The sequence below is a fragment of the Caretta caretta genome, chromosome 8 (assembly GCF_965140235.1).
Source record: "Caretta caretta isolate rCarCar2 chromosome 8, rCarCar1.hap1, whole genome shotgun sequence".
In the NCBI taxonomy this organism is placed as follows: domain Eukaryota; kingdom Metazoa; phylum Chordata; order Testudines; family Cheloniidae; genus Caretta; species Caretta caretta.
Genome location: NC_134213.1, coordinates 73323850 through 73350910, shown reverse-complemented (window position 1 = coordinate 73350910; position 27061 = coordinate 73323850). Strand labels below are relative to the sequence as shown.

Here is a 27061-nt window from a genome sequence, read left to right as displayed (position 1 = left end):
TTCACTTACTGGTTCGCTCCTATTCATATTTTAAACTTTTTTGCATTCCCATTAAGTCCCCTTAAATATTCTTGTTACTGGTTCAATGCTGTCAACCAGCATTCTCATGACTTCTTTAGGATCTACACTTGATCATGAATGATTCATAAATTGAGCTTGGAAAACTAGGGTTAACATCTCTTTCAGTGTTGAGAGAGTGAACACCTTTCCTTGCACTAAAAACAATTCCACCGATAAGAAAGATGTCTCATTTTAAAATTTGATATTCTCAGTGTATCTGTTAGGTTTCCAGCTAAACTCAGACTCATTAGGAAATGACAAGATCTTTTAGCTATCTGGGCAAAATTTTTCAGGCACCCAAAATTATTTTTTCACACAATTTTTTGAAATTGCCAGTGAACTGAAAAATTCATTATTTTCTCAGCTCTATTCTTTATCTTGTATACATGATCAGACTAATAATAAATAATATAAACCAGAGCACTGGGATATTGGTAGCTGTCTCCTTCTTCCTCGACCCTCCAAACTCCGTCAGCATGCCTGGGGAGATGGAAAGGCCCTGATAATTATTACCCTTTGGGGACATTATTGTGTATGTTTGATACAGATGATGCTTGGTGCCTCAGTTTATGTATTGGGGGTAGTATACATACATTCCTCTTTTGTGAAGTGCTTTGAAACTACATATTAAAAGTGCTATATAAGAGCTAGGCATGATGATGATGCACTTTGTTTTATGTAATACACAACTGCATGTTTAGCATGTCTTGGCACAGTGGGAGGAGGGGGGATATTTGGTTATGATGGAGAAAGGTCAACACAGACTGAAGAAGTAGGTGCTAGACCCAGGATTCCCCTTTGGCCATTCCCCGTCTCCTGTGCTAGCACTGAAAGAAGATGAGATTTTACAGCATCTCTTCTGAGTAGGAGGTAGGATAAGGGCCAGCATATGGGGACATCTGCTGAGAGAATAAAATACAATGAATACCAGTATAACAGGATGAAATATGTATTGGTTTGTACAGCAGACATTGATTATTCAGCTTGATCTACTGCAAAAGGAAGTCTAAACATAATTGTAAATTAAAGTCAAAGCACTTGCTCTTCTTTCTCAACCTCAGTCTTTTATTTTTTATTTTTTGACAGAAAAATCTTGATCTCATGATTAAACTGTGAGAAATTTGGCGGGGGGAAAGTATTTTTTAAATGAGGTCTACCAGGGTGTCCCATAGGACTAAAATTTTAACTGAGCTTGTGTTAATTACAATTGCACTTACTGTTAGGCCAGCTCCATGCTGAGTTAAGGGCATGGGGCTTTTATCTAACCCTCCCTTTTCCTCGGTTTGTTCATCATATAGGATGATAAGAATCCCTACAGTATGCAAATGTATAATGCATTCTATTCTTGTTTCTTTAGACATAAAACATTTTTTTAAAAAGGCGAGTTGAAGATATGGGAATAAAGATGTAAATCTTCAGAAACAGGAAAACTACATTTCCTCTGACACTTCACAGATGAAGCATGGTTTTCATAACGAGAAGTTTGTTAGGAAACCCATGGAGATCAGAATTTCCGTAATTTGCCAGGGAAAAAATATGTAACACATGTCACTGTATTTTCTTCAGAACTGCAATCCCTATGGGACCAAAGTCTTTACTACTTAATCACTGCGGTAATTAGAGATGAGGTTGGTGAATGTTAGTTGAACATTGTGTCACTTTAAATGTTAAAGCACTTTCACATTATTTTCCCATTTCCTTCCTTCATTCTCATCTGACCACTGTCTGATTAGATACTAACAGAGCTGACCTTTTCTCTGATGCCTGGTCAGCTTTGCTGTTTGTGTATTAAGAGCTGCAATGGTTTGCACTGATATAAGGAGAGAGTAAATTACTATCTTTATTATTTTTACATTAATTTTCCAAAAAACTAATACAGTGGTTAGTACACAAGATATGTTATGTAAAACAAAACATTGAGAACCATACAAAGAATTCCACTGACATATAACATACAATACCTTGAAACCTACAAAATCTATATGAGATTTATTACATTGCGGGATCAACGATTGCTACGGTGATATAAATGGTAATGATGAGCCCTTAAAACATGCTAAAAATCCACACACAGCAGTATGATTAAATCATGTCTGAGTGAAGTACACATCTATAAATCCAGAATAATTTAATTGGATTCTGGGATCAGATCAATGTATAATGCAGGGAAAGGTACAGAACTTCCCTGTTTCTGAGCCCCCTGAGGGGCTGCTCGAACTGAACATGCTGTGTCTCATGGCCACCTCTGGGCCCTGGGAAGCAGACAATAGCTGTAGCATTCTGCAATTCAGCCATGTCCCCTCCACACCTATGCTCTGCTCTGACCACTCCTCCTTTCAAACTCAGAGCATGGCTAGTGTAGAGAGCCATTATTTCAGGTGTGCAATGACCAGGGAGGCTCCCCATGCAAGGGGTATTCTCAAGAGTTGTTTTTGCCCCCTTTATGTTGCCAGTGCAGCATAAAGATGTCTCAGTGCTTTGTAGCTGACAGTAAAGGAGGCAACCAAGTGGCTAGCCAAAAGCAAAAGTCATTGCAAACCTCTATCAGAAGAGTTCTTTTTAAATATAATCTTTTCACAGATATTATGGTTTTTTGCTTCCTGACATCTCAGATATCTGCTTGTCAATTTTTTTAGCACTATTTAATAAAGGTGCAAAATAAGTCTGACAGAAGTGGCTGTAAAACTGAAAACTAAGTATGCAAGTGTCATTCACTTGCCTAGTATCAAATATCACAAACTACTTTAAATGACTTATCAGAGGCTGCAGTACACAATGGAAGATCTCTGTGGCTCTTCTTTTAAACTGAGACTGTCCTTTTACACTTTTGATCTTAATCTTTATTTTTCAAAACATCAACTCAAAGTTGTTTTTTAATGTTGCTTCTTGAATAGCCTTTGATGAAGAGATGGAGCCTTTCAAAGGTTAGATCTGGACAACCGAGCAATGGCACAGCTATGATGCATCTTAAATCTCTCTCTCCTCCCCCCGGCCACTTCTTGAACTTACATGGCTTGGAGTCCTTCTTGATGTTCATACTGTTGAAACTGGCTGAACTGTCTCTCAGGATCTGCTTTGGTCTTTGCCAAAAAGAAGCTCTAAATTCCATTCCTTGCCCCAGACTCATTTCTTACAGATAGAAGCAGAAAATCCGTGGGATCTAAAGTTCATCTTAAATGACAAGTTTTATGACTAAAGACCTCTTTTGAGAAAATGTGACAGATTATAATGGCTTTTGAAATGCTTTAAGAAGAGGGAAATACACAATAAAAATTACATGCAAAGAAAGAGAAAAATATAATTCAATAAGTATGTTTTAAGTACTAACAACAATTATGCTTCTAAATACTTACTGCACTTTGGACAAATCTTTGCTTTGAGTCATGCACACCATATTGCTAAGAGAAAATAATTTTAAGAGTCAATTATGATTGATTTACTGCACTATTATTTTAAAAAGTATGAAATCTGAAAGATGCACACTAAAAACATCAGCAAAATAGACACACAGGCGCAGTAGTGTAGCTGACTGTGTTAATTGTTTGTTTGTATTATGGTCATTCCAAAGGGTTCCAGTCAGGGATTGAAGTGCCATTATGGTAGACACAGTACAAACACTTCTTCATGTGACACTCCCTGCCCAAAAAAGTTTATTGTTTAGATTACAATCCTAATCATAAGGATGTGCAGTGTAACTCTTCTACAGTTCACTGGAATTCTACATTCATCTACATACAGACATACTGTGTGTGACAAAGATCTGGTTAAAATGCATAATACAATATCAAAAATAACTACTGTGCAATAATGATACAATCAATTTTATAACTGACGCCAAGGCTTTGTTAGGGAAGTAATAGTAATACACATGTACCAATTTCTGATTTTCTCAGATATGAGAAATGCACACACAGGTCTAAGTGAATGAGGAAAATAATTAATGTATTATAGAAACCTATAAAACTTGCCAAAGTAGCTTTCCTATACAGAATAATATTAAAGTTTTAAGGTCTGAAATCTGTAACATACTGTAGATGGCCCCCATCGCCATAGTATCTGAGCAATTTACAATCTTTAATGTACTTATCCTCAGGTTATCCCTGTGAGGTAGCAAACTGCTATTATCTCCTTTTTACAGATGGGAAATTCAGGCACAGAGAGGCTAAATGACTTGCCCATGGTCACGCAGGAAGTCTCTAATGGAGCAGAGACTTGAACCCAAGTGGGAGTGTCTCACCTTCCTCAGCAGCACATGGGCATGGATTACATGCCAGATTATCCGGGTATATCTCATTTAATAATTTCCCTGCCATTGCAAGGGCCTTGAACACTGGTACACCCTATTCTGTCCCTCCTATTCTTTTCCTGTGGCACATAACAATCTAGTTTCCTGTGGGCTGTAATACTTTGGTCTAACTTTGGTTGTTGGGATTAGTGTGTGAATGATGGGTGGTGTGGTGGCCTTTTATATGCAGGCGGTCAGTGTAAACAAGTTCCCTTTGGGTGTTCCTCCCACCTAGTTGGAACCCCTGGACTCTCACAGTTATGAGTACTGGGTGGACCCAGCACAGGTCCCCCTATCTTGGGTCTTGCAATGGACCCCACCCTTTCTGGGCCTTCTTATATTTCTTTCTGTTGGGGATCAAAAGGGAAACAACTATTCCACTGCAACTGAGGATGAACTCTTCCTGGAGCCAACTCAAAAGAGAAACAGCCAGTGGTATCTCCTTACTTCAGGAGTATGGTCTAGCAATTTTATAGGGGTCCTTTTGCTGAGTAGCTGAATTGGACTCTCCCTGTCAGGCTTATCTCGGGAGTTCACTGTACTCCTCATATGGTTGGGGAGTGGGGATCTCCAGTATGGGAGTTTCTCCTGCTGCTCCAGGAGCCACTCCAGCCACTTGTGGTTCAGGGGTGTCCTTCCCCCTTTGCTGACCCCAGCTTCCTCTTTTTTTAAAGGCCTCCTTCCTGCCATGCATGATATGGGAGGCAGAAGGGTGGGGCTACACACAGACCCTTCCCTATCAGTATGGTACACCCCGTCACAGTCAGACTAGGTGATCTAGTGGTCTCTTCTGGCCTTAAACTCTAGGACTCCTAAATTCTAGGCTAGTGTCCTCTACTGGACCAGCCAATGTACCATTGAAAAAGTTTCTCTTTCCAAGGGTGTACAGCTCCTATTTTGAGACTTGGCAGGTCACAGAGTTACCAAGCCTTGAACCTGTTACTGTTGCAGGACTGAATATTGCCTGTGCCAAGGTAGGATAATTTAGAGGGGAAATTCCACAATTTGCGTTTGCTTTTTTCCTCCAATATTAAGCCTTCATAGATTTTAAAATAATGATACAAAACTATGCATAAAAATCTCAAATTATGGACAAGCAACAAACACATTATAAAAGAATCCAATTATTTTTCCATTTGGTGAGCCTAAAAAAGAAAAAAAGATCAAACTTACGTGGGATAATTTATAATAATGGCATTCCTTCAATACAATGCACTTGTCATTTTTTATTAATCTTTATAATTAATACTAATCTCATACTGTAATTTGTAAGAAATCTCTCTCTCAAAATTGTGTTATATTTATAAGTGTATTTCCATGGATACAAATAAGGAATAATTTTAAACAGGTTTCACTATACAAAGTCCAAAGGGCTCAGCTATTTAAACCCACCTTTGCCCTATAATTGGGCACAGATTAATTAACAAAATGTTTTCCCCAAAATACTCCTGCACCCACATTGTCATGTATGCAACCAGGACACACAGCAATATGGAAATAAAATGTACCTTTCAACTTTATTATGGCAACATATTTTACTATCGTGGTTATTCTTGCAGCTGTGATAAAATAATCCCCAAGGAAGTTGAAGTTTGCTAATTCCATAGCTTGTCTGTTACTTTAGGAGTAAAGCCTTGCAGTCGGCCAATCAGATTACATCTGTCATAGTGCCACACAGCTTTATTGTCTCAACCTCTGGAGAACCTAATTACTTAAGTATTTCTTGAATAAATTTAAGGAACAGTCACAGTCCATTTGTAAAAGAACATGTATTACCTCTGGTGCAAAATGCTTTGGCAGAGGTTGGGATAATAAAAGCTGCATGAATGTCAATCCTATTACTAAATGGCCAGGAGACAGTCTATATGGGATGTACTAAAAAAAAAAAAAAAGTAAAAGACAAAACCTGAATGGCTAAAAAACTGGATCAACACTGAAAGGCCTCGTGACTAGATGTGCACTCAGAGAAGTTTGCCTGAACACTTGCTGCTGCATTTTAGTGAGAAATTCAGTTCAAACTTTAAACTAGGGCTGAGCCTTCAGGGTCCAAAGGCTGCCAAAAATAGTGGTAATTGCGGAAAGCTGAATATCTTGATATTTGAATTGTTTTGTTTTCACAGGTTTTAATGAGTCTCAGACCAATTTATAGGGGCAATATAAAAAGAGGTCTGGTCTTCTCATGCTATTTACATCCTCTAGGAACTGAAACGTTATGAGAAGACTAGCTCTCATATTGTTTTAAAATGTGTCTTTCAAAAAAGCCAGTGAAAAATGTATACACATATAGCATTTGGAGTCACATTCTGCTCTGATACACATCCTTTGTAAACTGATTTGGTTGCATTGCGTGTACACAGGGACAGAATTTGAACCCAGTACAAATCACTCGGTCCCAACCATGAGCCTTGTCTAAAAATTTGTTCCATTTAAATTAGGATAGCAGGAGGAGTTACACACCATAAATTAAGAACTAAATTCTGGGCAGCAGTATAGTACCAAGTGGTACTCTGAGTACCTACTCTGCACTATTGCTTTACTCTGCTTTAACCCTCCTTATCATAGACCACTAAAGTTTTGTGCTTGGTTTGGTAAAGTATTCCTACTTTTTTCAGTTGCAATGACAATCCAGTTGTGAAGTTTGGGGCACGTGTTAAAAATGAGCCTTGTCAGAGAAGAGACAAAACTGCTAACATAACAATCCCTATAGTAATGAAGATTCAGTTATTTCTGATTTCGCGATGCTCTCCATCTCTTTCTAAACACAGGATGTAATTTATCCTGGCCTGTGAAAAAAAAATCCTTTTCTCATCTGAAATAAGTAACCCTTTATCTCTCTCTGAGACCCTCAAGCTCCTTCTTTCCCCCCAAAAGCAAAGCATTTGGTTTCTGCAAGAAAGGGAAAAGACAATTGTGAAATATACTCTTTCATTTGGTGATTTTAAATCCACAGGGTATTTTAGACATTATTCTTGCTGCTGTCAAAGGAATTCCAGTGTGTTGGAAAAAAGCCACAGACTATAAAAATAAGCTTTCCTTTCAAAATCCATGTCACAGTAAACTGTGATGGAGTGTTTTATAAAAATATGAAATTTCCATATTTTTTTCAGAAAAAGATAATCACTGGTGAGATAGGTCTCTCACAAAGTTCTGAATTTCTGCTTGTGGTTCCAGACCAAAGGAAAAGTACAAAACTGTAAATGTTTGTCCTCTAAAAACAGCTAACCTCCTGCTCTAAATACTCTACGTATTTTAAATGTACTTTACATGAACTTATAATGTATCCAAGTGAGACATCTCCAAGACATGTTATAGATTTTAAAACACAGATTAAGGTGGACACACAAGATTCAGCTAAAATTACCAACCAAAAGAGAGATTCTTTGGAGTACTCTATTTCTCCCCTAAGTGGGAGTTATACATACAGAAATAGAGGGATTGATGTATCCAGAGCACAGGTTCAAGTGCAGCACAGGTGAAAACTGCTACCAATTGTTTTGTGGCCTATGGCTATGTAAAATGAGTTTGTGCCCTTGGTCCAGTTCCCTATGTCTAGTTCATAAATACCATCACCACAACTGTCCCCCGTGTTCGCAGTCTTAGCAGAGAGGTCAAGGACTGGATGGGTATGGAGACTGAGTTATCGTCTCAGTCCTTTGATGTACTTTACTAGATCTGTCTCTGTTACCATAGTTTCCATTTTGTTCTCTTGATAAGAAAAAGAAGCATTTTAGTGTGTGTTTCACAGAGGCCTTGATCAGTCAATTGACATAGGTTCCCTGCCTGCAGTGAGGTTTAAGGGAGTGTGAAGTGACTATGCTGAGGCCTGTAGAGTGGAGGTAAAAAATCAGTCTTTTTTATTTTTGTGCTTGCTTTTTAGGCTTGTCTCTGTTGCTTGATAGCTGCTGTGCGTTATAGTCACATGCAAGGGAAAGGACAAGATCTCAGGATAAAGTGTATAATTTGTGACTCATTTCAGAAGCTCGTAAATGTTGTCTCCATTAATGTGCCTATTAAGCTTTTTTGCTGCAGCATCTTTAAACAGTGTCCCACTAACATTAGCTTTTTCCCTTCTCCCTGGTCTCTCAATTCCATTTTAAAATTTCAGGGCTGCAAGGACAATATCTTTCCTTTACCAATGCACTTACAAGTCATAAAGGCTTTGTGTGCAGTTAAAACCAAATAATAATAACCCTTCTGTACAACCAATGGCTGACTTCAACATTATTGGTTGTTTTTTTTAAAGATCCATAACTGCCTTAAAATCACTGCTCCCTCCAGCACTAGAGAAGCTATAAAAATTTCAGGGACAAGCCTTTACTGTCTATCACTACTTCCTATTTTATTGTCAGTAGCAATTTCAATTCATTTTATTTCTGTGTCAGTGTCACTCCAACTTCTCTCCTCAGCTCTATATTGTGGCCAGAACTCAGCGGTAATGCAGCTATATAAAAATAATATTCCCTGTTTCCACTCCTGTTATTTTAATAAATAGGTGCCACAAGCCCATCTGCAAAAATCCAGCACAACAAAAATTCTTAAAAGGAAGCATGTGTTTTCTCTTAACCTATTTGCTGTCTTCTGCTCAAAGGGTAGGGAACCCTTTTTATTTTCTGTTTTAACCTCCATACAGAGCATGACAAAGCTTGACGACTCATGGTGTTTAAGTCATTACATTACCAGTCTAACTTCTTCACTCTCATATCTGTTCCAGAATTATACAACTATTCACATACAATCATAGACATGTAGGGCTGAAAGGGAACTTGAGAGATCAGCTAGTTCCAGCCCCCTGCATTGTGGCAGGACCAAGTATACCTAGGCCATCCCTGACATCTGTTTGTCTAACATTCTTAAAAACCTCCAATGATGGGGATTCCACAGCCTCCCTTGGCAACCTTTTCCAGTACTTAGCTATCTTTATAGTTTTTGGAAGTTTTTCCCTAATATCTATCCTAAATCTCCCTGGCTGTAGATTAACTTCTTATTGCTTGTTGTACCTTCAGTGGAATGGAGAACAATTGATCACCGTCCTCTTTATAACAGCCCCTTGTGACGGGTTCAGGCACAGAGACCCCTTGGGACTGTCACCTGGTGAGGAATCTGAGGCCTCACCAGTGCTAAGTAGAGTGGGACAATTACTTCTCATGTCTTACATATGACACTCCTGTAAATACACCCCAGAATGAAGTTAGCCTTGTTTGCAACTATATCACATCATTGGCTCATACTCAATTTGTGAGCCACTATAGCCCCCGGCTAACATGACTAACCCAGCTTGTTTTAATGTACTTCTAAACTGGTTTGTATATGTTAATGTTTGGGGCAAACTAAATGAGAGCAAGAAAGTTTAGCTGCCCACATAAAATCAAAAGGCTTGAGCCTACTCGGAGATAGGCATGGGAGGCTACCATTGAAGTCAACAGGAAACCGTGTGTGTGTATATACAGGGGCAAAATTTCAGCAAACAGTCAGGCCACATCCAATGGTACCAACCCATATGTTTGCCTATTGGCTGATCTAATAGTCTGTCATTTAAATAATGACCCTAAGGAAAGCCTGAGACCCACATTCTTTCTATGGCATAATCAGTTTCACATCCTGTCTGCCTAGAAACAGTGATCCAGTTTTGTGCAACCACTCTGAAGAAAAGAGGCCCTTTCAAGCATTCTAACAGACTGATATATGGAGGTGAAGTGAATGGATGACAATAAGACAAGGATCAATGACTCTTTGAGGTTTACTTACCTGTTTCTATAGAGATAAAAGCTTGTATTATGAACTGCTAACACACAGCTTCTTGCATTCCACCCTTCCATTTCCTATCAGCTAAATGAATGTGCAGCAGATATTCTGCTGGGACTATAACCCCATCCTTAAATTCTGTTTCTGTGGCCTAAGCCTATTTTTCTGGGCTCTAACATTGCAGGATCAAATAGGCTTTGTCTTTCTCTTTCCCTTGAGGATTTTCTGCCTACCTAGAAAAGGTGCCTTAACACTTTAAATACTCAGCTTCCAATGCTCCAATTCAAAGCAGCAATATAATGGACCTGAAAGGGACTGTCTTAAGCTCTGTCTTCTCTCTGAGTTTTTCATGGCTCCTCTTGTGCAACCTGACCCTCTACCTGGCTCCTTGAAGTCTATAGGCCATGTTTTGTGCTCCTGTTACTTTCTGGTTCTTTACCATTAGTTCTGTTTCTCCTTAGCTTCTTGGCCTCTCTTTCCATCTATAGCTTAATGCAATGGGCCACAGGAGACCCCTGTCATCACAGTTTAAGGCTTTTACATCTACCTCATATAGGGTATGAAGAACTTTCCCTCTTAATGTGGCTTTCCTCACTTCGTGTTACAGCACCGCTAAGAGCTCACTCATATCACCTTGATTAAGTAGGCTACATTGAAAGTTGTGTAATACCCATCTTTCTGTACTACCAGTATAACTGAGGCTATGTCTACAATGGCAACTGAACAACAACTATTGTCTTTCAGAAATGTTAAAAAACACGCCCCCCCTCCCAAAAAAAAGAGACAAAAGTTTTGTCGATGACAAGCACCAGTGTGAACAGAGCTTTGTCAGCAGGAGCTTTCTCCTGCTGACAAAGCTAACCCCACTCAGTGCGGGGGGGGTAGTTTTTTGTCAGCAGGAGAGCTGACAAACAGCGGCTACACAGCGTGCCTTTTAGTGGCACTGCTGTAGTGACACAGTCATGTCGCTAAGAGCCGTGTAGTGTAGCCATAGCCTAAGACCTTGACTAACTAATATTAGTTTGCTTTAATTATCTAACCTCGCACACCAAGGAAATGGGGCTACCGTGATAACATGGATCACACTGCTAGATACACTGAATATGCTATGTTACTGAATAGACTCTATATTGTTGTTACCGAACTCACTTTGCACTGTACCTCATTTTTTGACTTTTGAGAAATGTAGAGCCTTATATTGTGCATTGTAAAAGCCTTGAGATAGTCACTCTTGTTGCTGTATTTCCAAGAATTCTGTGTCTCACTCTGAACAGTGAGGAGGCTTTTCTCTCTTATGATTAGCTTCAACCATGAGCAATGCAACCAGCTGATTTGAGCTCTGTGTTGTGCAGGAGGACTTCATGCCCATGCAATACACTGGCCAGACTCCCTGTTTCCAGCTCTGGGAACTCTCTGCTTGATCTCCTAGTCTAGTGACACATAACAGAGAGGAAGGCAACTCACCACTTGGCTCAGTCTCACCATTCAGCAGCAGAAATGGAGAGGCAGCTCTACAGTGTTTCCACCTAATCTCCCATCACCCAGTAATAGGACTGAGAGATCAGGCACCTTTCTGCCCAGGTCCCTTCCTCCTCTGGCAGTAGGGAAAATAGGGAAATGTGGTCTAGATGAAATTACTATAAGGTGGGTGCACAGCTGGTAGAAAGCAGTGTTCCCTCTAATTTTTCTCATGCTTGTGCAGAATGAATTTTGCTATGTGCTATTTTTGATGTGTGACACATCACCTCCATATTGGTGCACATAACAAAATTCATGTGGTGGGGGTGCAGCCGAGGGGATCGGAGTGTGGGAAGGGCCTCAGGGCTGGGGCAGAGGGTTGGGGTGTGTGGGGGGGTGAGGGAACCGGCTGGGCGTGTGGGCTTGGGGTAGGGCCGGTGATGAGGGGCTCATGGCTGGGGCAGAGGGTTGGGGTGGGGGAGTGAGGGCTCTGGTTGGGAGTGCGAGCTCTGGGGTTAGGCCGGGGATGAGGGGTTTGGGGTACATGCTGCCCTGGGGCTGTGGTGGGGAGAGAGGACTCCCTCCAGTTCTCTCTCCCTGCAGCAGTAACTTTGCTGGGGGGGGAGTGGCGCCTCTCTCCCAGCTGTGGCAGGTCCGGGATGGGTTGGGGACAGGGGAGGGGCACCTCTCTGCCATCCGTGGCAGGCCCAGGGCTGGGGGAGAGTCATCTCTACCCATCGCAGCCTGAGCGCCTGCACAGAACTTAATAGGCTGCTGTGCAGCTTAGAGGGAACTTCGGCTGTATTCAAAATGTAGTTATCAATGGTTTGCTGTCAAACTGGGAGGGCTTATCTAGGGGGATCCCAAAAAGGTCAATCCTGGGTCTGGTACTATTCAATATTTTCATTAATTACGTGGATAATGGAGGGGAGAATATGCTTATACAATTTGCAGATGACAATTTGGGAGGCATTGCAAGCAATTGGGAGGACAAGATTAGAATTCAAAATGACCTTGACAAATTGGAGAATTGGTTTGAAATGAACAAGATGAAATTCAATAAAGACAAGTGCAAAGTACTACATTTAGGAAGAAAAAATAAATGCACAACTACAAAGTATGAGATAATTGGCTAGATGGTAGTATTGCTGATCTGGGGTTTATAGTAGATCACAGATTGACTGAGTCAACTATGTGACGATGCAGTTTGTGAAAAAGACTAATATCTTTTGGAGTGTATTTATAGGTGTTTTGTATGTAAGACATGGGAGGTATCGGTACTCTACTTGGCAATGGTGAATACTTGGCCTCAGCTGGAGTATTGTGTCCAATTCTGGATCCACACTTTAGGAAAGATGGAGAGCAACAAAAATTATGACTGGTCACATTTTCTAAACCTATGGGGAAAGATTAAAAAAAACTGGTCATGTTTTAGTCTTGAGAAAAGAAGACTGAAGGCAATTTGATAGCAGTCTTCAGATATCTTAAGGGCTGTTATAAAGAAGATAATCAGTTGTTCTCCATCTTCACTGAAGGTAGGACTAAGAAGTAATGGTCTTAATCTGGAGCAAGGGAAATTTATGGTAGATATGAGGAAAACTATGAAAAGAGAAAGGCAACTCACAGCTTGATTTCCTCTCTCCCTGCCTTACCTCCCCAATCATGAAGGCTGGCCCTGATCTTTCCCATACAACATTGCCTATGTTGATGTTTTTGTACCTTGACTGGAAAGGAGAGAACTCTTTTGTTGGCTCTGGGGTCTCCCTCTGATGAACAGTCTCCTGATGGTGGCAGAGAGCTTTAGTTTGAGTATAACTTCTTTAACTTAGACAGTATGCTCCCAGTCTTGCAGTTGGACCTGTTTACTAATGTATTGGGAAACAGGTGATGACACAATTCCCCCAAGATGGTAAAAGCATAATTCAATATTAGTGTTGTCTGGGCCTAATTGTGTTTAGCCATGTCCCCAAACCCAGCAAACACCCTTGTGCAAAAATCCTTGTGCACACTCCTCCACGCCAATACAACTGCATATGTAATTTAGCTGGATACTTTAAAGGGAGGTTTCATTTACTTTTCTGCTATATTATTTTAAAGGGTCTCTTCTGGCCTTAAAATCTATGAATCTGTATGTTTAGGGACTGATTCTGCTCCCATGTTCACAGTTTTGCACCATTGACTTTGATGTGTAACTCCACTGATTTCCAATGGATTTACTTCTGGTGTCTCTCTACTAGTGTAAATTAACTACTGGTGTGAATATTAGGGAACAACCTCATGTTAAAATTCTCTACCACTCCTTCCCCCATTACAATGTCTAGAGGTTTATAAGTATTACATTTGGATTTGACTTTTTCCTAATTGTATTTCCATTACTGAAGAAAACGGACAGCACTCAAGACTGTCCATTCTTTTCCATGTCCAAACCCTTCTCCCTCTGCATTGCTGCTTATTAGTAATGCTGATGGTCTGGGAAGTGCTAACCTGGATCTGGATTCCTTAGCTTTTATCAGCCATAAAAGGGACACAAGTATAATATGAGGTTCGTGGTGATTTCTTTCCTAAGTGCAGCATGTTCTAAGGTGCCCAGTAATGTACAGTATATAGAAAATGTCTATCTATTAAAATATAGAGAATGCTACAGTGTTCTGGGTACCTTACACCAGTGGTTCTCAACCGGAAGTCCATGAGCCCTTTCAAGGGGGCCACAGGGCCCCGCGGCTGAAGCCCGATCCCCGGCACCGCCCGCGGGGCTGAAGCTGAGGGAGGCACAGGGATAAAGCCCGATCCCCAGCGCCCCCTGCGGGGCTGAAGCTGAGGGAGGCATGGGGCTGAAGCCCTGATCCTGGCACCCCCCACGGTGCTCAAGCTGGGAGGTTCTAGGCTTAATCCCGGAGTCCCGAGCCCTGATGCTCCCTGCTGGGCAGAAGCCCTGAGCCCAGGGTGGGCAGAGTTGGGGACACAGAGGCCATTGCCATTCCTGCCCCAATCTGCAGCGCAATATCAAGGCAGTCCCTGGGGCAGCTCCAGACCTCCCCCATCTCTTCTCCCCACTCCCTGGCCAGGTTGGAGGTGGGAAGCCGGAGCTGGGCAGTGTGGGACAGCTGCTGCTCTGACTGGTGTCATGAAGCAGGCAGCCTCAGTGTTCCTTTCTCTCCTGCTCATGCCCCAGGTTGAAGCTGCTTCTCAGCTCCCAGCCCCCTTTGGTCCCCAAGAGGCAGCTGGTAAGAGCCCCCCAGATGGGGAGACCCGGCTCTGTGGCTGAAAGACCCCTCTGGGAACAGGGACCGCAGGGGAGTCCTCAGAGCACTCAGCCCCTAATATCCCTCTCCCTAGACCCTGAGCTACGTCCTCCTTGCACCCTGAGCTACCCCCTGCCCACACAGCCCTTAGCCAGCCCCCTCTCTGCACCCACAGCCATTCCATGTGTGTACACAGCCCCTAGCTACCCCCTCCCTATACCCTAAGCTGTTTTCAAACTTTCTGAGCTAAGCCCTCCCCCCGCCAGCTTTTGAGTTATAATTTAAATATATAAACTCCCTCCCTGGACCCCACCATGTGGAGGTGGCTCAAATCCTGCTGACCCCACCCCCGAATAGAAGTCAAACTACGCCTATGCCCAAGGCCCCTGCCCTGAAGTCCTTTCCCCACCCTGCCCCACCCCTGCCCAGCTGGGCCCTCAAGTTTTTATAGTATGTCGAGCAGGGCGTCAGAGAGAAAAAGGTTGAAAACCCTTGCCTTACACAGAAAAAATATGGACTTTTTTATATTCAGTTCCTAGGTGCCAAATTTCCTTGATTTTCCCCCTTAAGTTTTTCAGTCTGTTGCAGTATGTCACAAAAGAAACTTCAGACATTCTGCCTGCTCCTTTCCCCAGTTTCATGGGATACAGGAGAATAATTCACTGACCTCTCACCCTCATGGAAGTACCTGTCAGGGACTTTCCCCAGGCTCACATTTTTGGTTCAAGAACAAGTTACAAAAAATAAGAGTTACTGGAGGTTTTAAAACCCATTTTCTTGTTATCTAGAGTTCTGTTAAAGCTTTCCTCTTAAGAAGCTTACAATAATATAAATAACCTACAGAAAAACTGGTCTTCAATCTGTTCCTATAAACTCCTACAGGTCCACGGGTTTCAGGAATTGTATATTGAAACCATCAGCACCTGCAGGCCTCAGAGTCAGAGATAACTATCAGACAATTCTCTCCTATCAAAAATACTCTGGTATATTCAAAATGGAGAGTGGAGATGGGGGGGAAAGGGAAGAGATGAACCAAAGAAGTGCACTCAGAGCAAAGAAAGGGAGCAGGTGCCCCAGGAGTATGGGCTGAGGAAAGAGGCCTCTGTGTCTCATAACTCCAGTAGCTGAGCTACAGTTAGCTGCCTCTACAGTGCCAATGACCATCTGGCTTAATGAGTTCCTTGGCTGCCTTTCTCTCTGTACACATCTTCCCTTCAGTTTGTGAGGGTCCAGGCCATCACTTCACCTTCTAGGGCCACTTTCGCAGAAGTAGCAGCCATTTTAGCAACAGCAGCTAAGCTAGGCATTCTCCTTTGCAGATCATTTTGGATTTCTCCTATTTGGTTGGCTTTGTACTGGTACAGCTTTTTGGCTGATAGCACTGAAACACCACTGTCAGGACAGGCTGTATACTGCAGTGTTGTACCTCCCTGGCTTTCAGAGATGCGCAGGAAATAATGAGTGAAAACTAATGAAGAAAAACGGAGTACAGTAGGTTCAGCCAGCTGCATCAGAGTATGAAATGGATCCATTGTAAAACAAAATAAAACATGGTACAGTGGCATTGCAGGAGCTCCAAATTCTTAAAGCGATACTGTCAGATTTCCAAGATACCAGAGAACAAATATACCTACAGGACTTGTTAAAATGTCTGGAATATTATTAATCATGTTTATTACAGTAGTTCCTTGCCCAGCCAGGATCAGGGCCCAACTTGCGGGGCACTGTACAAGACACAGACTAAGACAGTTCCTGCCCTGAAGAGCTTACAATCTAAATAGACAAAACAGACATGGTAGGGGAAAGAAGCCAAGTGATCAATGTGATGGCAGCAAACATGTTAGTTCCATAATTTTTGAGAGTAAGGAGCTTAATTAGGAGGGGAAAAGCTAAACAGAAAAAGGAATGGAGAGGGTTGAGAGGAACAGAACAGGTGAGAATGGGAAAGATAGCAGGGACAGTTGTGGAATGAGGCTGAGGTGAAGAGGCTGAGATAGAGGGATGAAAGCGGTTGGAGCAAACAGCCCATCAGTACTGGATAGAGAAAGAACACAGAATAATTGGGCAGACTGAAAAAATATCCTATGTGTTCAATCCAGAATTCATATAATGTAACACAGCTGTTCTCAGCCGGGGGTCTGCAGCTCCCGGGGGTTGCAAGCACTTTCAAGGGGGCCACAGGGCCCCGTGGCTGAAGCCCCGATCCCCGGCACCGCCCGCAGGGCTGAAGCCGGGGAGGTACGGGGCTGAAGCCCCGATGCCCGGTGCCCCACATGGGGCTGAATCCTGGAGCCCGAGCCCTGATGCTCCCTGTGGGACAGAAGCCCTGAGCCCATGGTGGGCACAGTTGGGGACATGGAGGGCATTGCCCCTCCTGTCCCAAACTGCAGCACAAGATCAAGGAAATAGAATACATTGGTCTCTAACAATACTTTATTAATCCAAAGTTCTTAAAGCCTGTCTGGTCAACTTTACTTTTTTTGTTTTTTTTTAAAAAGCCATTTTAAGTTGAAGAATTCTAAAAATAAAATAAAAGAAAGTGTGACGGGTTGGATCACAGAAACCCTTGTGGCTGCCAACTGATGTGCCAAGACTACTTCCGCCCCTGCCAGCTTGGGACTCCAGAAACCTGGCTGGTTGTGCCAGACACGATTGCCGGCCACAAACACAGACCCAGGTCTGAACCATCTCCCATAAACTGCAAGGTTAACTGAAAGCAGCTTAAGAAGTGTTCCTATCTTTGACACTCAGATGCCCAACTCCCAATGGGGTCCAAACCCCAAATAAATCCATTTTAGCCTGTATAAAACTTATACAAGGTAAACTCATAAATTGTTCACCCTCTATAACACTGATAGAGAAATATGCACAGCTGTTTGACCCTCCCCCAGGTATTAATGCATACTCTGGGTTAAATAATAAGTAAAAAGTGATTTTATTAAATACAGAAAGTAGGATTTAAGTGGTTCCAAATAGTAACAAAAAGAACAAAGTGAATTACCAAGCAAAATAAAATAGAACACACAAGTCTATGCCTAATACAGTAAGAAAACTGAATACAGATAAAACCTCACCCTCAGAGGTGTTCCAGTAAGCTTCCTTTTACAGACTAGTCTCCTTCTAGTTTGGGTCCAGCAATCACTCAGACCCCCGTGGTTACTGTCCTTTGTTCCAGTTTCTTTTAGGTATCCTTTGGGGGTGGAGAGGCTATCTCTTGAGCCAGCTGAAGACAAAATGGAGGGGTCTCCTAGAGGTTTAAATAGACTTTCTCTTGTGGGTGGACACCCCTCCCTCTCTCCCTGTGTAGAATCCCAGCTACAAGATGGAGTTTTGGAGTCACATGTGCGAGTCACATGTCCATGCATGACTCAGAACTTATGGGTTGCAGCCATGGTTCACATGCTACCTTGAATGTCCTCAGGTAGACTTCTTATGTGGTTTGGAGCCTTCCAATCTCCATTGTCCATTAAGTGTTTCTTGATTGGGCACTTAACTTGCAATTCCTTTCTAAAGAAGCTGCCCAAATGCCTTACTAAGGCTACTTAAAATCAAACCAGTACACAGCCAGTATTCATAACTTTGAATACAAAAATGATACATGCATACAAATAGAATGAATAGATTCAGTATATACAGAGATATGTTACTTGGCATATGTAGCATAAAATGTATTCCAGTTATGTTATATATACATTCATAAGCATATTTCCATAAAGCCTTGTGGGGTGCAAAGTCACAGAAAGTACACACTAAAATAGGTCAATTTAATCTTTTCCTTGCAATGCTATAATTCACAAAAGAGTCAAATGAATTGTAGTCAAAATGAATTAAAAAATAAAGCCCTGAAAAACAATGTTCACTTTGGACTATCTGATAGACCATGGAATGGAAAATACTAACAACTTCCTATTGTAAATGCTGGGGGAAGGGCATCTTGAATACTTAGCAGCAGAAAAAATCAGGACAGGCAGAGGTACTCTAAAATAGACTAGAAAATGCCTGCACGATAATAGGATTGGTACAAGAATAATGTGTTTTCTTTACATCTAAAATCATGATGCTAATTTGTCTTGGTTTTACTGGGGTTCTCTCTCCACCCCAACTTTTGAAACAAATTACTTTTATCAGGAACATTAACTGATACTTCGCTGTTAAAATGCTTGCTAGAAATATCCAACACCTGCAGAGAAAATTATCTCTAAAGGTTAACACAGTGAGATTCATACATAAAATGTCAAAGGACAGCTCACATCTTCCCTTTCTCTCCCCCCCACCCCTCAAAAAAAATCATTCAGTGGCTGTCAGAGACAGTAATCAAAGCTTTTAAGTACTGGGGGCACTACCAGATATCAGCAGTACTCAGTGGTGTTAGAGCTGCACAATGTGTGCTGTGCTTCTGCAAATGTGAGAAGCAGAGCTGTGAAAGCTTGAACAAACCCACCTAACCGGCAGGATCCTGTTTCTTTCAAAATAATCCTCCCTGAACTCTTCAAGACAGACAGCCTAAGATGGGCTCAATTTAAATCAACGGATGATCTGAGGGTGGAAAATTGAGGGTGGAAAGATACTAGAACTAAGAAAGATACTAGAACTTAGTCATAGAAGAAACATATAGGACTCTGATGCCAGTCATTATTATTTGAAGGATGCAATAATATCTAGCAAGGAATGTCTGATACAATGAGATCTGCAATGAGACATTATGGGCAAAGGGGAAGGCCCATTTGCCCTGTAATGTTGCAATACAATAATGGAGGATGTTAGAGTGCATTTGGTCAGTTGCTTCATGATTTACAGGGATACAAAAAAATTAGCTCCTCAGGCTTTGATAACTTCATGTCAGTTATACTGTATTGTATTCCCTCACATTCATAATTATTCTTTCTTTCCCTAAAAAGAGAGACGTGTTGTAACAAACCGGTAGTTAATTAACTGTTCCCAGTCATTGCAATATGTGGGCACTAGATTACCAAGCCAGAAGGTCAGGGCAGATCAGAGATGCTACAAGATTTATGGCCAGATTGGATTTTTTCACTACAATGTAGCCTTTTATTCTGAATGGATTCTATACATCTAACATCACAAACATCATCAGAAACTATGGGCCTTCCTTCAAACAGTTTTGCATGTAACTACTCACATGAATAGTCCCACTGAACTCAATGCACTGCTCATGGGTGCATGTGTTTGCTGGATCTGGCTCTATTTCAGCAGTCACTGGAGCAGCAAGGAAGATTCTCCCTCTTTACTGCAAAGAATATCTATCAGTCATTCTCCACATTGTGGTTTTGCTTACAACTGTTTGTTGCTTACGAACATTCCCTACTGCATTCCAGCTATAGGCTGGAGAAACTGCAGCAGATACAATATAATCAGGACAGGCCACATGTCCAAGTCTTCTCTTCCGGTCATCTGAATCTCACAGCTACTCTGCCTTATAGAATTATCCAGCCTGAACCTTTGAATGAATTCCCAGATTTATACCACAGAGATGCAAACTCCTTGCCTTGTCTGAAACATGGAAGAGAACCTCTTAGGTGCTGAGCACACACACATGTTAACCCCCACTAATTAGTGTCACACACTATGAATGTACAGTGGCAATGTCCCTACATGACAGTGGTTTCTGCCATCTCTCTCTCTCTCACACACACACACACACACACACACACACATGCTAGGGCACCACAATAGTCATCTACTATATTGTTTAATGGGAATTAGAAGGAAATGAGCTGTTAGCCACTTCAGTTGCTCTGAGGTTTATTCTAACATGCAGCAGTCATGGGTCTTTTGTATGACAGATGTGCTTTTTTCATTGTCAAACGTAGCACATACTATAAAACATCCACCAATCTCAGGGCCGAAATTCATCTTTTTTAATGTCCTGTCTGCAGGTATTTGTCAAAAGACTGATAGGCCTGGTTTTGCTTGTTTTTTGTTTTGCTTTTTTTTTCTGTTGTCTGATGTGGCCTCTTTCCATGGTTCCTAAACTTGCCACAAGTGCCCAACAAAATTCCAAACATACACAATGGTTAGATGTTATAGCAACGTCTCTGCTTTTCCTGTTGTGCATGCCCCAGTGTACATGTATATGGCCTTGAATCACACAGGGAGAAGTCTCTCTCAGTCTGGCATTTCGTATCTCAATTTGTGTTCGACTAGATTTTTTTCCTATATGCATTCTACAGCCTTTCATTTAGTGACTTTAATTGGTGCAGACGTTTTGCATCTCTAACACAGGATGTTAGTAAAGTGGCGCTCCTTAAGACAATCATATACTGTGTAAGCTAGTTCAAGCAAGGTGCAGTTCATGCATATGTGTTCATTTTCTCCCTCACATTGTTTTTATATCACTGGGTCCACTGTCAGTGATAAAGCCATGGAGACACTTTGGGAGTGAAGCAAGACTATTAACTGTTCTTTAAGCTTTGATAATGTGTTGGTAAAACCTGCACACAGAATGGAGGTCTTGTACACCTCTTCTGTCATTTATAGTGGCTGAAAGCTATATATTGGGATGTTTCTCTTTTTATCCATATAGCCCAGTGGTTCTCAAACTAGGGGTGCCACTTGTTCAGGGAAAGCCCTTGGCAGGCTGGGCCAGTTTGTTTACCTGCCGCGTCCACAGGTTCGGACAATCATGGCTCCCACTGACCGCGGTTCACCGCTCCAGGCCAATGGGGGCTGCGGGACGGGTGGCCAGCACATCCCTTGGCCCGTGCTGCTTCCCGCAGCCCCCATTGGCCTGGAGCGGTGAACCACGGCCAGTGGGAGCCGTGATTGGCCAAACCTGTGGATGCGGCAGGTAAACAAACCAGCCCGGCCCGCCCTTTCCCTGAACAAGTGTCGTCCCTAGTTTGAGAAACACTGATATATCCTATCAGTTTTCATGTTTATATGGTTATAGCTGCTTTCTGGCACTTGGCTTTATTCTGTTTGCCACTTTACTGTACAGGTGCAGCATTGTTACAGTTGCAAAAAAAAAAAATCTCAGATGATACATGAAACTTTGGTGCCATGACAAGCAAAATAATTTAAGGCCCCTTTTGTTCATCTAAGTGCATAACAGGAAACGATGAATCTTAGGTTCATAAGACCTGGATTTTGGGGACTATCAAGCCCTTAAAGCCTAGTTTTGGAGGGCCCACAAATGTAAAGGAGATTCTCAGCTTTCATTTTGTTACAAACAAGTTTCTATCCCTCTCCCGTATGTATCACCTTAACAACATGAATTGATATACATCAATGTAAAGCCATCACTGGGGTTGAAGGTGTGTCACTATTTTTTTCCTAAAGATAAAGTTATTCTCAGTCCCCAGGGCAGCCTCCCAGGGCTAGCCATTAGGCTGTGTGAAAACTGAAGCCACAAGTTCCTCCTTTTTTGAGAAGACCCCAAATCTGTTTGTGGCTGTGAAGTGCAGTGCTGCCTGATTGCCACAGGAAGCCAACTGGGAGGAAGCATATGGCAGGCATAAAGCCATCAGTGGCAGAGTCAGTTGTTCTGCTGACCAGTCAATGTGTTGTCTGCCCCAAAATGGGGCAATTTGATGGCATGAGAGGCTGCATGGTCTACTGGACAAAGCCTACGACTGATAATTAGGGGTTCCTGTATTCCTGTCCTAGTTCTGACATACGTTCCCTTGGAAGTCTTGGTAAATCACTTAATTTTTCTCCTTAGTTTTCCCCCATCTGTGAAATAGAAGTGAAGATAAATCCATGAATATTTTCGAGATGCTCAGATACTATAGTAATGAGGGCCATATGAGAACCAACCTAGACAGACTACTGTCCTATTCCCTGTTCTTAAAGTGTTGAGGAGTTACATTGGTTTGTGAACATGCTATCTTTTCTCCAGTGTAAGATCATAGCATTGTTAGGCTTCACACCTATTTTTATTCCTTTGCAGCACTTTCTGAATTAACCATGAAACCAGAAACACCACTATATTGATCCAGCCAAGGATATTATTGGGGATCCTGATGACTGATGGAGGATAAAAATAGAGAATACTAGCTGCCATACCAAGCCTCTCAACTGACTCAACTTCAAGTTTTAAGCTCAACTGACAAACCTTGTGTAAGTGTTATTGCATTTGTAGTATTTGTGAAAGGTGTTGGCTTAATAGCCTCGGAGATCCAAGACCTAAATGCAAAGAATAGCTGTGTATGGCCAGCAGCTTGGTGCCTCAAGCTTGACGTGGAAGGATTATATTTAGGACTGAGATGATAGGTCCATACATTGGAGGCTTTTAAGAACAGGTTAGACAACTGCCTGTCAGGAATGCTCCAGTTATTATGTAGTCCTGCCTTGAGTTCCGGGGACTGGACTAGATCAGTGGTTTTCAAACCATAGGTCATGACCCAGAACTGGGTTGTGGAATGGAAGGCGCTGGGTCGCAGTGGCTCTGGTCAGCACCACCAACCAGGCCATTAAAAGTCCCATCGGCAGTGCTGCCCGGCTAAGGCAGGCTAGTTCCTACCTGTTCTGACACCATGCTGTGCCCCGGAAGTGGCCAACAGCAGGTCTGGCTCCTAGGCAGGGAGCCATGGGGCTCCACGCGCTGCTCCTGCTCCGAGTACTGGCTCCAAACTCCCATTGGCCAGAAACAGGCGAATGGGAGCTGGAGGGGGTGGTGCCTGTGAGTGAGAGCCACACAGAGCTGCTTCCGCACCTCCACCTAGGAGCCGGACCTGCTGCTGGCCGCTTCTGGGGTGCAGCGTGGTCTGCGGTGCCAGAAGAGGCAGGAAGCCTGCCTTAGCACCCTCCGCAGTGCTGCTGACCAGGAGCTGCCAGAGATAAGCCCATGCCCCAACCCCACGGCCCAATCCCCTGCCCCATCCCTGACCCTCCCCAAACCCAGAGCCCCTTCCTGCAGCCTTAACCCCTCATCCCCAGCCCCACCCCAGAGCCCACACCCCCAGCCCAGATGTCGTGAATAGTGTGAATGTTGTGGCTCGGGCTTTCAAACCCACCTGGCCTCCTAGGCTTGAGAGCCCAAGCTGCAACATTCACACTATTTTTCATGCACTAGCTGGAGCCTACTAGTGTGAATCTGTCTAGCCAGGTTGGGAGGCATGCTTCCAGTTCCAGTGTAGACATACTCTTATCAGGAAAAGGCTTCACATTATATGGATGGGGCTTGCAGGGGAGCCAAATGAACACAGAGCAGCTAAACTTGCAGCACTCTTAAAGCTTTTTTGGTCATTCCCACTTATTAACAAACCACCCATCACCATCACTATTTTCTTTACAAGGGTAAACTGTGATGGCTGAGATTTAAAACCAAGCTAGCAAAAATGCCTAAAAGCAACTCTAAAATGCCAGCCAGGACTATTTCCAATCCAAAGAGCAATGCTTATGCTGGCTGGAGGTCCAGTGATAATAGAAGAGTCACAGGCGAGATAAACCCTATCAGAAGTAAGCATACACACAGCAGGCCTCTATAATAGCAATGCTAGAAGACAAGTTTGAAAGGTCAGAATTATTAAAGGACATTAATTAGCAATCAGACTATGTTCAAACTGCCTTAGCAAATTTAGGCACTATGTATGGCCACATGCTGAAGAAGGTGCAGCCAGCTGAAACATATTTGTATACTTCAAAACAAAATGTGTCCTGCTCAGAACAAAGCTTGAAGAACATAATGAGAAAACCATGTGACTTCCCACAGATTGGATGTGGTGGTGGCAGTACATAAGCTACTGCAGAACAAGGTATTAGCTAGCCAGATGAGAGCAAATAAACTCAGAATCTTAGGCTCCCTATCAGGGAAGGAATGAGAAGAAGGGGAATCCTTTTCTGAACAAACGCTACAGTGTCAGAGAAACGAGGAGTGCCTACAATAAGAGAAGGCTACCAAAACAGAGAATGAGTACAGGTTTTGGGTCCTGATGTGAAATCCACTGACGACAATGGTGGTCCTTCTGTTGGCTTCAGTGGATCCTGGATTTGGCCCTTAGCAAACCAGTAAGGTAGTCATTTCTGTCATGGATTTCAGGTATAGAGACAGAATCCTGAAACTGACCAGCACAAAAGGAGAGAGAGAAGTTAGAACAGAAGCAGTATACTGATTTCCCCAGTGCTTGGACCAAATGTGTAATCTAAGAGAATGGCCAACCAGAACATGGAAGCCTCTGTGTTATAGTAGTGCAGTTAGACAACAGCATTTCACCTGTAGGTCAAATGTTACTGCTTTGAGATGTATTCTGTTATAGGGGCTAGGGAAATACCTGCTCAAACTGGTAATATCTTACCTTTTAACATGATAAAAGAAAGCTATTAGAGAAAACTGATTCACCTACGTACATTGTTTTAAGTTCCTTGCATTATTATTAGAGGTGGGGCCAGAGAATTCAGAGCTAAATCTGGATTTAACACCCCAAATTATGAAGGTGTTTGAATTATGGTTTTAACTTGGTGTATTATAGATATAAAGGCTGTCTGTAAAATTTGGATCTGAATTTGGATTTGAATTCTAAACACTGAACCTGCCAAAGCCTGGGGATCTAATTGTTAGATTTCTTCTCTCTCTCTCTCTCTCTCTCTCTCATTGTCATTCTTTTCCCCAGCATTGGGCCTCAGCAGATTAAGCAGTGCATTACATGTTCTACACATAAGGTGCAAAGACTTTACTGAGTGTTATTAGCCAAGAGCCTTTAATTTGGGGATGTTTTCTTATGCTATATATAAGAGGTTGAAGTACAAACAATACAAATTGGAAAAATAATAGCAATAGTGGGTATGTTTTTAACCTTGTGAATAGCTCGGAACCCCCCCACCCCCTTCCCCAAGGAGGACATATCTTAGAAACAGAGAATCTCCAGCCCAAAGTCAAATGTATTTAATATCTCAGCTATGGATTTCAATTGGACTGGCTCAACATCCACTGATAAAAACAGCATAAGACTTCTATTTTTGATGGGGTCATGTAGATTGAGGTGAGAACTCTCCAAAGATTATCTGCTGAATGCCAGTTTTTAATGAATCCCATTTGTCTTTCTTTATTAAGTCTGCTATTATCCCTGTTTAGTCTTGTCACCAGCCCATTAGCTAGAATGTTCATAGCACAGTTTAGAAGAGAAATTAGCCTATAAGAGCAGCACTCATCATCAGTCAGTTTGCAGTTTATTTAATATAGTTTATAGTTTATGAATTCAAGAAAATGTAGGCTTCTATTTGGAAATGAATAACTGCTCTGTACAGGGCAAAATAAGGGTGTTGCATTCAAATGAGAAATGTGTAGAAATAACACTGTGTTGTATATATATGTACAGCTATGTGGCTATTCCAATGAATCAGCATACCTACAAGCACAGCTATTTCAAGCCTATAACTTGGGACCAGGAGGTTCTTTAGTAATAAGTGGATCTGGGTGACATTTTTTTTGGCCAATAGTTTTTGCATTGAAAAATGCAGTTTCATGTTGACTGACACTGTTCATGAATTTAGGTAAAATTTGGCAAATAGTTTTCAGGTGAAGAAAAGAGGAGGGGTAGAATTTGAAAATGTCAAAACAAAATGTTTTGACTTTTTTGGAAATGAAATGTTTCAGCTTTTCATTCCGAAACAATGTTTTATTTCAAAGTTTAGCTCTATCTAAACAATCAAAACAAAACAAAAGGGTAAAAAACACCTGGATATGAAACAAAACATTTAGTTTCAGGACAAACAAAACGTTCTGTTCAACCCAAAATGAATATTTTTTTCAATTCTTCGGTTTGGCAACTGAACCAAAAAGTCAAACTATTCACCAAGCTCTAGTTAGTAATAAGTGATTCTCCACAGATTTGGCATCCAATTTCAATAGGATAAGCACCCAAAAAATTATTCAAACCTGTTGGGTGATGGGGTATTTAGATACCCCAGAGGTGGTTAAACACCATGTAAATGGGGTAAGTATAAAGCCTTAGAGTAGGGTTTGCAAAATGACTTGATTTTGTCCAACTTGAAAATACTGTGAGAAGAGCCTTTCTTATGACGGTTATGTATTTCCATTTTTTTCAAAACCCAAAATATCAGGCGTACAGCTGTATTAAACATGCTCTTAAAATAATATACCAACATTTTTCAAAATTCCAGAAGATTTCAGTTCAATGTCATTGCTGAGTGAAGATTTGGGCAGTGGCAATCAGCCTTACAGAGCTGTACAGCCACTTCATCAACGAATGGAGTCACAGAGAGCCATGAATTAATCATGAAGTGATGCCCTGGCATTGTTTTGTGATGCTCAACATGACTGCACCATGTGTTGATGTAACACCATGATGCAAAT

The 27061-nt window shown here is 41.9% G+C and overlaps 1 long non-coding RNA gene across 1 annotated transcript in view; it reads left to right on the top strand.

The window, feature by feature from the left end:
- LOC125641869 (uncharacterized) overlaps positions 1–27061 on the top strand; it is a 206514-nt gene that overhangs the window by 89801 nt on the left and 89652 nt on the right. The window contains exon 2 of the long non-coding RNA XR_007358176.2: positions 22697–22866. This is a non-coding gene — a long non-coding RNA (uncharacterized LOC125641869). The remainder of the gene's footprint in view (positions 1–22696; positions 22867–27061) is intronic.